General features: G+C 45.5%; 1 protein-coding gene and 1 pseudogene across 1 annotated transcript in view; one reads left to right on the top strand and one right to left on the bottom strand.

Annotated features, from left to right (window-relative positions):
* The window catches only part of LOC126412127 (synapsin), an 861,195-nt gene that overhangs the window by 697,390 nt on the left and 151,408 nt on the right, over positions 1-12,397 (bottom strand). The gene's annotated exons all lie outside the window — the stretch shown is intronic.
* Positions 10,628-10,745, top strand: LOC126413388 (5S ribosomal RNA; annotated as a pseudogene).

Genomic DNA, 12,397 nt, shown 5'->3' with positions numbered 1-12,397 from the left:
GTTGCCATGCTGGTTTTGTGGGTTTCTTCTGTGTGTTGGTTTGTTCTGATCTCTGCCTAGTGTGTATATTTAGTGTAGTGAGTGCTCCTATATAAACCAGTAGTTGTAACTCTTCCATAGTTGTATTTTCATTTATTGTGTTGTGTATGATTGTGTTGATAGTTGTTATTGTTGTTTCGACTTGTGGGTTATTTGGCGGTCTATGCAAGAATGGTCTAATGTCTGTGTTTGTGTCTTTGTATTCTATATGCGTTAACTGAAATTTTTTTTCTATATCTAACATGTGTGTCACTTCATGTTCTATTTGTGCTTGTTCTGGTGGCTGTCTTAAGATTTCGTTTTCCTCTGATTGTTTAATTGATGCATGTTGTTCTTTGTTTGTTTGTTCTGGGATGTTTGAGTCAATTACTGTATTTTCTTCTTCTTCTGATTGCACATTATTTTGTTCCAGTATTTGTTGTACTTCTTGTTTGATGTTTCCTAATTCTGATTGGGGTATCCTGTTATTTTCGATTATTACACGGATCTGATCAGCTAGTCGTTGTTCTGTTCAAAATCTTAATTCTGGGTATCTGGTAATAAATGTTGTGTATACTTGTGATCTGTATCCAGTTGTGTTGGTTCCTAAGTTTGTTGCATGGTAACAACAGAACGTGAGGTGTTGGTTAACTTCATCTGACCATCTCATCCTCTGTCTTTGTTTTCCTTCTAGGGTAGTTAGCAGGAAGCATATCCTGCAAAACACATTATTATTATTATTATTATTATTATTATTATTATTACTATTATTATTATTATTATTCTTTTGCTTGTACCTTTGTCCCACAGTTTTCGCAGAGTCGGCATGGCTACAGTCGGATTTGGCATGGTTAATTGAAAGGGTGGCCAGATGCTCTTCCTGTTGGTACCCTGTACCCCCCATGACAGAGTCAGCGTATCCCAACTGTCTGTGTCTAGTGTAAACCATGAAATAGTGCAAATGAGTTTCGAATGTCCGTGAGTCGTGTAACTGAGGCAGGACGTGGGGACCAGCCCGGTATTCGCCTTGTGGGATGTGGAAAATTGCCTAAAACCCACATCCAGGCTGGCTGGCACACTGGCTCTCGTCGTTAATTCGAGCTGGCGCGCCAACCTGAGTCAAGGAAGCACCGCATTAGCGCTCTCGGCTAACCTGATGGGTAATTACTATTATTATTATTATTATTATTATCATTATTGTTGTATTTCAATATAGTTATCAGCTCTCTGTAAGCAACGGTCGGAAAATTCTACCAGTCGTTTAATTCCTCGACGACAGAAAGCCGCTCCGTGGTGAAGAAGCCTTTCGAGAATTGTTACGTGAACGTCCTCATCGTTGGAAAATCTCTTGCCCTCCCAGATGGTCTTTCAGCTTGCTGACAAGGTGGAAATAGCGTGGCCTAGGATCTGGATTATATAGCGGATGCTTCTAAAACTCCCTTCGAGGGCCTTGAACTAAAGCTTATGTGCTGAGCGCCGTGCGATGTTTTCCTCTGCTGTGCTGTAGAACAATGCATTTGCCTAATTTTGCACACCGACTCTTCTTTATCCAGTTACCTTTGTGTGAGAGTAACAGTAATACAGGAGACGATCTCGGACGATGGAATGAGCACTGTCTATTGAGATACGCGGCTTTAAAGCTACGTCCACAGTAGTCACTGTGCGAAAATTACCTTCTTTCTCGATTAGCGTTGTATAAGCAGACTTTGTTAAATTGTTGACACCACATAACTACGGATGGTTGCAACATTGTGTTTGGTCCATATATCGCCATAATTTCACTGTGAATCTGTGTGCGGTTTAGACGTTCTTGCCCTCAAGAATCTTACAGTTCCGCGTACTTAAATCCTGGAGTACGTTTCCAACCGCCACGACATTTCACTTGCACATTATGATGTACCTATTATCGGTACTGCAGCAGAACTGTATCTGTTGTGACAATGCGCCACAATTTCTGCACAATGATCTTTGGAAGGGGCTGAAATGGTTCAAATGGCTCTGAGCACTGTGGGACTTAACATCTGAGGTCATCAGTCCCCTAGAACTTAGAACTACTTAAACCTAACTAACCTAAGGACACCACAAACACCCATGCCCGAGGCGGGATTCGAACCTGCGACCGTAGCACTCGTGCGGTTCTGAACTGAAGCGCCTAGAACCGCTCGGCCACCGCGGCCGGCTGAAGGGGCTGATATATATATTATATTATGGGTCATTTTATGCTATTTCCACATCTTTGATTGTCGACTGAGTTAGAGTCCAGGGACGCTTACGTGCGTATTCAAACATCGCTATAGTTGTTGACGTTTTACTCGGTGATTATTAGAAAATGTAAAAGGTATAACCGCCATTTTCTGAATCCAATTTCTTCAATAGAAAGATTCACATCACAGCTTCTTCTGCGGTAGCTAGTTTATGAGTTAGATTTTGCTTTGAGCTTCATTACGGCATTAGCGCTCATTGAGTCGATTAATTAGAATAAATATTCAGAACTATTTCATGATAAAGTTTCACACTCTTATTGTGAGTGTAGTTACGCTGAAGACATTATAGGGTAATGTAATTATGGATTAATAAAGGATCCGTAGTGTGAACTTACTTATAACTTCTTCAATAAAATTCTTCAGGGTATCAGACCGCATCGTCATAATTTTAAAATGCGCCAACGTTTCGGCCAGCGTTGCAGCTAGCCTTCATCAGGGCCTTACGTTAACTGCTAAATGAACACACTTGGATTCCTTAAATAGCTGCACGAGAAAACCGTGTCGTTACTTGATTGGCTGTACTAGGAGGAGGAGGAGGGGTGAAAGGTATGCTTTATTGGTGTTTCCTTTATTATCTGTCATTGGCTGAAATAGCTGTTTTCTATTGGTCTTTATATTAATCCACCCCATTGGAGGAGACGGACGAATAGCGAACAGGTGATGGCTGTGACGTCACACTGTTTCCCTGCTGTCCAGAAGCCGGCTGCGGCGTGCCATTGCTCTGTGTGCTCGCGACCACTACTGTGGCTCTCCGCGTGTCCGCATGGGCCGCCACGGCTCTGCCGCCGCTCCGTAGCCCTGCTATTGCAGGCAGCCAAGACCTCGGAAGCTTGTACCCGTCCTCTCTATTCATGTTGGCGGGTCTTTTGGCTATTTCTATCGCCTCTCTAATCTTTCTTTTGAAAGTGAGAGGCTGTTTCGCCAGGACGCGGGCTTCTTGAAAAAATATTGGTTTCCCGCACTCGTCTCGGTGTTCCGCCACTGCTGACTTAGTGTGTTGTTTCAGGCGGATATATCTTTCATGTTCCGAGAGCCTAGTGCTGATCGGACGTCCCGTCTCACCTATGTAAACTAATCCACACGCACAACCAATTTCATACACGCCAGCTGTGTGTAGTTTGTCAACTGCATCCTTGGTAGAACCGAGCATGTCTGATATTTTGTTTCTGCTTCGGAAAATTGGTTTGATGTCGGCTTTTCGTAGAATTTTGCCAATACGTTCGGTGACCCCTTGTACATATGGTAACACAGCAATGCTCTGTGCCTCCTTCTCCTCTTCCCTATTAGTCTTCTCCCTTGTCGACATGGTGCTGTCTATCATCTGCTTCCCATAGCCATTAGTTCCGAAGATGGACCTGAGGTGTTCAAGTTCTGTCTTCAGATGTTCTTCGTCGCTTATCCTGTACGCTCTCTTCGTTAGCGTGTGCAGGGCGGACTTCTTCTGCGTGGGGTGATGGTGGGAGGAGGCGTGAAGGTACCTGTCCGTATTGGTTGGTTTCCTGTACACTTTGTGGCCAAGCTTACCATCAGGTTTTCGATAAACTTCCACGTCGAGAAAAGGCAGCACCCCATTCTTCTCTGTTTCCATTGTAAACTGGATTTTCCTATGCTGTTGGTTAAGGTGCTTGTGGAAGTTCTGTAACTCCTCTTCTCCGTGGGGCCAGATGACGAAAGTATCATCGACATAGCGAAGCCAACAATTTGGACGTAATGGTGCGGACTGGAGGGCTGTTTCCTCAAATGCCTCCATGAAAATTTCTGCTGCGATAGGCGATAGGGGCGAGCCCATAGCTACACCGTCAGTTTGTTCATAAAATTGACCTCTCCACCTGAAATAGGTGGTCGTCAGACAGTGGCGCACAAGCTCACATACATCAGGTGCCACGCGTTCTTCTAGGATGTTCACAGTATCTGACACTGGGACATTCGTGAATGGGGATTTGACGTCGAAGCTAACCATCAGATCTTGGTCCGTAACACGCATTTCCTTTAGGAGAGACACGAAGTGAGAGGAATCCTTAACGTAGGACTCGGTTTGATGCACTAGGTGTCGGAGCCTAGGTGCCAGTTCTTTCGCTAGGTAGTAGGTCGGCGAATTTATACTGTTTACTATGGGCCTTAAGGGGAAGTCTGTTTTGTTTACCTTCGGTACACCATATATCCTTGGTGCCTGTGTCACTTGCGGGATGAATCTTCTGGCCTTGTCGAAATTGATTCTAGAGTGCTTCAGCAGTGCCTGCGTCGTTTTGATTACCTTGGCCGTCGGATCTCCCTGAAGTTTCTTGTAGATAGGTTCTGCGAGAATATCTTCCATTCGTTTGTTGTAATCAGTCGTGTCCAAGACTACAGTGGCGTTGCCCTTATCTGCCTGTACCACTACTAAGTGGGGGTTGTCCCTGAGTTCCTTGATGGCATGGTATTCCTCAGCTATTTAAGGAATCCAAGTGTGTTCATTTAGCAGTTAACGTAAGGCCCTGATGAAGGCTAGCTGCAACGCTGGCCGAAACGTTGGCGCATTTTAAAATAGAATTATGACGATGCGGTCTGATACCCTGAAGAATTTTATTGAAGAAGACAACGGCCGCGGAAGCCTACGCTTACATTTAACCAACCTGTATGGGCAGGAAATTCACGGAAACATCAAGAAGTTAGAAGCACTGCGTTTAAAAAGATGTAAACTGCTGAATGACCTTGCTTTTTTGAAGAGATGCAGAGACACGAGTGTTGTGCCGTATTCTTTGCGGTTGACATCTCACATAAAAACGAACAAGGCGAGGAATATCTGTGTTAAAGCCAGTAAAGCATTGCTACGGGAAAGGATTCGCCACATCCGCATAAGTCTCGATGCTCACAACAGGAATTTGTGTGATCTGCACCTATTTCTGGCCGGAAAACTTCAGATGGAAGACTGGGATAAAGTCGACAGGTTAACCTTTCAGCAAGCATCAAGGACCAGCAATAGTATTACTAACCGCCAGATGAGAAAGTACGACAAACTACAACAGAAAGCCACGGACGAAACATTGACGCTGGACAGGCGACGGACAGTGGTCAACCTCTCCAGCCATACCTTGAGCGAAGCAACCACAGCAATCCTGGCCAAGGGGATGAATTTCGCAGTCGCACCTAAGCGAGTTCCAAAAGAAGATATCATACAATCCGTAGAGGCTTCGGTACGTCATCTGCCACAGGCCGAGGCGGAGAAGATCCGGCAGGAAACGGTCAGAGTTCTGAATAAAGCAAAGCCACCGAAGCAAAACATCAACGCTGAGGAATACCATGCCATCAAGGAACTCAGGGACAACCCCCACTTAGTAGTGGTACAGGCAGATAAGGGCAACGCCACTGTAGTCTTGGACACGACTGATTACAACAAACGAATGGAAGATATTCTCGCAGAACCTATCTACAAGAAACTTCAGGGAGATCCGACGGCCAAGGTAATCAAAACGACGCAGGCACTGCTGAAGCACTCTAGAATCAATTTCGACAAGGCCAGAAGATTCATCCCGCAAGTGACACAGGCACCAAGGATATATGGTGTACCGAAGGTACACAAAACAGACTTCCCCTTAAGGCCCATAGTAAACAGTATAAATTCGCCGACCTACTACCTAGCGAAAGAACTGGCACCTAGGCTCCGACACCTAGTGCATCAAACCGAGTCTTACGTTAAGGATTCCTCTCACTTCGTGTCTCTCCTAAAGGAAATGCGTGTTACGGACCAAGATCTGATGGTTAGCTTCGACGTCAAATCCCTATTCACGAATGTCCCAGTGTCAGATACTGTGAACATCCTAGAAGAACGCGTGGCACCTGATGTATGTGAGCTTGTGCGCCACTGTCTGACGACCACCTATTTCAGGTGGAGAGGTCAATTTTATGAACAAACTGACGGTGTAGCTATGGGCTCGCCCCTATCGCCTATCGCAGCAGAAATTTTCATGGAGGCATTTGAGGAAACAGCCCTCCAGTCCGCACCATTACGTCCAAATTGTTGGCTTCGCTATGTCGATGATACTTTCGTCATCTGGCCCCACGGAGAAGAGGAGTTACAGAACTTCCACAAGCACCTTAACCAACAGCATAGGAAAATCCAGTTTACAATGGAAACAGAGAAGAATGGGGTGCTGCCTTTTCTCGACGTGGAAGTTTATCGAAAACCTGATGGTAAGCTTGGCCACAAAGTGTACAGGAAACCAACCAATACGGACAGGTACCTTCACGCCTCCTCCCACCATCACCCCACGCAGAAGAAGTCCGCCCTGCACACGCTAACGAAGAGAGCGTACAGGATAAGCGACGAAGAACATCTGAAGACAGAACTTGAACACCTCAGGTCCATCTTCGGAACTAATGGCTATGGGAAGCAGATGATAGACAGCACCATGTCGACAAGGGAGAAGACTAATAGGGAAGAGGAGAAGGAGGCACAGAGCATTGCTGTGTTACCATATGTACAAGGGGTCACCGAACGTATTGGCAAAATTCTACGAAAAGCCGACATCAAACCAATTTTCCGAAGCAGAAACAAAATATCAGACATGCTCGGTTCTACCAAGGATGCAGTTGACAAACTACACACAGCTGGCGTGTATGAAATTGGTTGTGCGTGTGGATTAGTTTACATAGGTGAGACGGGACGTCCGATCAGCACTAGGCTCTCGGAACATGAAAGATATATCCGCCTGAAACAACACACTAAGTCAGCAGTGGCGGAACACCGAGACGAGTGCGGGAAACCAATATTTTTTCAAGAAGCCCGCGTCCTGGCGAAACAGCCTCTCACTTTCAAAAGAAAGATTAGAGAGGCGATAGAAATAGCCAAAAGACCCGCCAACATGAATAGAGAGGACGGGTACAAGCTTCCGAGGTCTTGGCTGCCTGCAATAGCAGGGCTACGGAGCGGCGGCAGAGCCGTGGCGGCCCATGCGGACACGCGGAGAGCCACAGTAGTGGTCGCGAGCACACAGAGCAATGGCACGCCGCAGCCGGCTTCTGGACAGCAGGGAAACAGTGTGACGTCACAGCCATCACCTGTTCGCTATTCGTCCGTCTCCTCCAATGGGGTGGATTAATATAAAGACCAATAGAAAACAGCTATTTCAGCCAATGACAGATAATAAAGGAAACACCAATAAAGCATACCTTTCACCCCTCCTCCTCCTCCTAGTACAGCCAATCAAGTAACGACACGGTTTTCTCGTGCAGCTATTTAAGGAATCCAAGTGTGTTCATTTAGCAGTTAACGTAAGGCCCTGATGAAGGCTAGCTGCAACGCTGGCCGAAACGTTGGCGCATTTTAAAATTATGACGATGCGGTCTGATACCCTGAAGAATTTTATTGAAGAAGACAACGGCCGCGGAAGCCTACGCTTACAATTACTTATAACTGTAAAATATTAACCGATCAAAAAAGAAATGGTCAAATGGCTGTGAGTACTATGATACTTAACATCTGAGGTCATCAGTCCCCTAGAAGTTAGAACTACTTAAACCCAACTAACCTAAGGACATCACACACATCCATGCCCGAGGCAGGATTCGAGCCTGCGACCGTAGCTGTCGCGTGGTTCCGGACTGAAGCGCCTAGATTCGCTCGGTCACAGCGGCCGGCTATAAACCGATCCTTATCCGCGAACTACAATTCAGTTTTGAGTAACTCGAAACAGATGTCAAGTTTCGTGTCCTTATCTTGGAGGTTAGAATTTCATAGTCTTTATTCAAACTACGTAGATTTTATTTTGCTCATCGCTGAATACGCTACACGTGTCAGATATGAATGCTGAAATTATTCAAATTAAATCCGAAAATATCTTTTCCAATACCAGATGCCACCAGATAAGACGACACCGTCGTATTGAATACTGGAACTCGAAAACAAAGCACTAATTTTGCTGCTCTCGTAATAGTCTAAATGCTATAACAGTCTCTGGCAAGCGTTGTTATAGGACATGTCTAACTTACTCTGAGAAATCGCATCTTCTGCCTCCAGTAAACCACTCTGTGATGCACAATGCCTCTCTTGTAGCGTCTGCCACTCGATTTAGATGGGCACTTCTGTGACGCTTTCGCGCTTACTAAGTGAACCTGTGACGAAACTCATTTTGTATCTTTTATATTCCCTCTGTCAGTCCTTTCGGATTGACGAACAGATTTCAACAATCGGTCGAATAAGGGTGTTGCAAGCTATCTCCTTCGAGGGCAGACTATAACTGTTGTGAATTACAAAAGAGACAAAAACACAGTTATAATCATTTATGTAAATAAAACTTAGACTTTAAAACTTCATTGCTCAGACAGAATGTATTACGGCGAAGTCATCCGGTCCTTCAGATTACATGGGCGACGAACCTCTAGACATGATTCTGGCAAAGTTAATGGCAAAACCTGACACTTCGCTCGAAGATAGCATGTAGAAAACTCGCTGAAACGTTACGACAACAGTACACCCCATCTCAGATTTCTTCTTCTTCTTCTTCTTCTGCCAATCCAGGACTAGTCCTTATCACTTGTTACGGCCTCACCATCTCTTCCTGGGTCTTCCTAGACTACTCCTTCCAATAGGATTATATTATACTGCTTGTCGACGGATTCTCTGAGAAGAAGAAAAAAATCAAATGGCTCTAAGGACTATGGGACTTAACATCTGAGGTCATCAGTCCCCTGGACTTAGGACTACTTAAACCTAACTAACCTAAGTACATCACACATATCCATGCCCGAAGCATGATTCGAGCCTGCGACCGTAGCAGCCGCGTGGTTCCAGACTGAAGCGCCTAGAACCGCTCGGCCACAGAGTCCGGCTCTCTGAGAAGAGATACACATTACTGCTCTTCCAACACCGTGTTCGTTGGTTTACTTTTAAAATTCATGGCTGTACACCGAGTTCTTTCCTTACTTTTTCACTTCTTATTCTATCTTCTCTTGTGGAGCCTTTCACTGATATAAGGAGCTTTATTTCTGGTATTTCGATTTGTCTTAGGTCTATAGATCGTAGTGTCCAACTTTTTGCTCCATGTAGTAGTGTGGATAGCGCCACGACTTTATAAAATTTCATTTAGGTTGCTCTTCTCGTTTTACTCTTCACTATTTTTCTTATCGTGTCACATGTATATCGATAGGTGTTAATTTTAATATCTGTATCTATCTCTTCTTCAGAAGCTATACCACATCCTTGAACCATTGCGCGTTCGATAGTTTGCGCCACGTCTCCTGGAACACAGTGTTTGGCGTGAAGCGGGCGTGTCATGTCTGCCGCGAGTGCCTCTGAGGACGTTTTTCCGGGCGAGGCAGTGGGTGAAGCAGCACGCACGGCGCGTGTTTGCGGGGCAACGGGTTGCAGTTCGTTGTACCGCCCGAGTGACTTCCAAGCTTGTCTGGCTGAGCGTCTTTCGGTCACGAGGGACGTGCACCGGAAACAGAAGTGGACACATCATTCGTTTGGCTTACCGAATTTGGAGGCGGGCGGTGGGTCGTCGTCACCCACACATCTCCTGGTGGCTCCAGCTTTTCGCACTGTTTGTCACGATGCCCGATGAGCTTTTAGTTTCTTTGCTGCGATGCCAGGACCACGCGACATTAGTAAACACTGATCCTCCTCCCTGCTGTGAGCATGATAATTGTGGCTGGCTCGCTTCCGGCGAGTGTTTGTGTCTTGCTGCTTCATATCGGACCCGGTTCAGCCTCCTATTGTTGTTCCCTGATCCTGTGTCTTGCCAGGCGACTTGAGAAGCGCATCGTTTGCATGAAAATATAATAGATTCAGTTTCGTAAGTATCGTAAAATTGTGACGTGATTGTGTGTTTTAGATTGTTAGAGTTTTGTAAATTTTTTTATGTTCAACATGCCATTATCCGTGTCGTTCAACATTTTATTTTGCCTAGTGCGTTGTGCACTAAATCGCCATGTCGCTTTCTTTAGTTATTTGGAGCCCACAAGATGGTACATCTTACGGGGGAAAATGTTGTTGCATGTAGTTTTGTGGGTTGTACTTCCAAGCCAAGCTTGTGTTTAATGTAGGTGAGGTTCATAAGCCAATCATTCGCATCTTTCCTCCAACCACGTTTTTAATCCCGCGCGACGGTTAAGTATATACCGCTTCCGCCTCGTGGCGTGATTTGAAACTGGATCTCAGTTGGCCGCTGAACTTCTTTACCATCAGGTGTAAGTGCGGGGGACTGCCCTGGCCAGTTACCTTACTACCTTTTAGTGACTTTTCGCAACTATTTTGCCTACGCTGTCAGCGTATAATCTGATGATTTACATTTTTACTTGCCTTATCTAAAAGTTACCTCTCTGTTCGTCAGGCTATCGTTTTATGTTTGTGCCTTGGGCGTGTATATGGCAACAGCCTTGCCGCAGTCGATACACCGGCTCCCGTCAGATCACCGAAGTTAAGCGCTGTCGGACGTGCCTGGCACTTGGATGGGTGACCATCTGGGCCACCACGCGCTGTTGCCATTTTTCGGCGCGCTATCAGCCTCGTGATGCCAATTGAGGAGCTACTCGACCGACTAGCAGTGGCTCCCGTCAAAGAAAACCACCATAACGACCGGGAGAGCGGTGTGCTGACCATAGGCCCCTCCTACCCGCATCTTCAGTGAGGATGACACGGCGGTCGGATGGTCCTTATGGACCACTTCTGGCCTGAAGATGGAGTGCTTGGGTGTGCTTAGTAAAGGACAAGCGTGGTTAGCAATGTATCGGGCTTGCCCTAAGTATTTCCGGAGCCGTTCGTCCGGACCACATCGCCCGATGCGTGTTGGTTTCATATCAACCAGCCTTAATTGTTTTTCTTTCCTTTTAATGAACTCCGTTTTTTGCAAATCTGAAATATTTACTGTATTTTAGTCCAACACATTCTAAATATGTTTACTGCCTGCCTGTTTTGAAGATAGAAAAGCTATCATATTATACTTGTTATAAAACACTTATTTGGTGCAGTTCAAATGGTTCAAATGGCTCTGAGCACTATGGGACTCAACTGCTGTCGTCATCAGTCCCCTAGAACTTAGAACTACTTAAACCTAACTAACCTAAGGACATCAGACACATCCATGCCCGAGGCAGGATTCGAACCTGCGACCGTAGCAGTCGCACGGTTCCGGACTGCGCGCCTAGAACCGTATTTGGTGCAGTCTTGTGTTTTGTACTTAAATGTTAAGAACCATTGAAGACGTTGTTTTATCGGTTATCAGGAAGTGTTCGTAAATTGTTTTAGACACTTGAATCGTTTTGTCTTAATATGTCAAGGTCCTGTGCACCTAATTGGTAAAGTTACTTTTCCTGAGGAGTGCTAATAAAATTTTTGATACGAATGATGTTCAATCCCTGTTTGGCCCGGTCCTTCGACTCTCAGGCAACCTAATGTCAGCAGCGGGTACTGGAAATGGGACACCCGTACTATTACTATATTTTTGATGATTGTATTAGTCCTTAAAAGATGCTTTTGTAAAACGACCGTTATTTTTATTTTCATTTTCAGAAGAATGAAATTTTCACTCTGCACTGGAGAGCGCGTTGATATAAAATTTCCTAGCGCATTAAAACTGTGTGCCGGACCGAAATACGATCTCGAGACCTCGGCCTTTTGCTGAGAAGTGCTCTACTTTCTTTTTTTCAACCTCATTGTTCATTTTGTTCGTTATCGATGATTGCATTTGGTGTGGGCGGACGTCACATGACACCCGTTCAAGTTCACCGTCAATTCCTTTACTCAGATTTTGTTTTTCTTTTTTTGTTTATTACGGAGGTCAATCAGCCCTCTGACCGAACACGTTGAGGTACCGTGCCGAGCAATGAATGAGCTTCCCAAGCACGACTCGCGATGCGTCCTCACAGCTTTACTTCCACCTAGCTTTTGAAGGTAGGAAATGAGATACTGGCGGAAGTAAAGTCGTGAGGACGGGTCGTGATTCGTGTTTGGATAGCACTGGGTAGAGCGCTTCTCTGCAAAAGGCAAAGGTTCCGAGTTCGAGTCACGGTAGGTTGGAAGGCAGGGGATGAGGCACTGACGGACGTAAACTCGTGAGGACGGTTAGCAATAGTGCTTGGGTAGCTCAGTCAGTAGAGCACTTGCCCGCAACAGGCAAAGATCGCGAGATCGAGTTTCG

The sequence above is a fragment of the Schistocerca serialis genome, chromosome 7 (assembly GCF_023864345.2).
Source record: "Schistocerca serialis cubense isolate TAMUIC-IGC-003099 chromosome 7, iqSchSeri2.2, whole genome shotgun sequence".
NCBI lineage: Eukaryota > Metazoa > Arthropoda > Insecta > Orthoptera > Acrididae > Schistocerca > Schistocerca serialis.
This window is presented reverse-complemented; position numbering and strand designations above follow the sequence as displayed.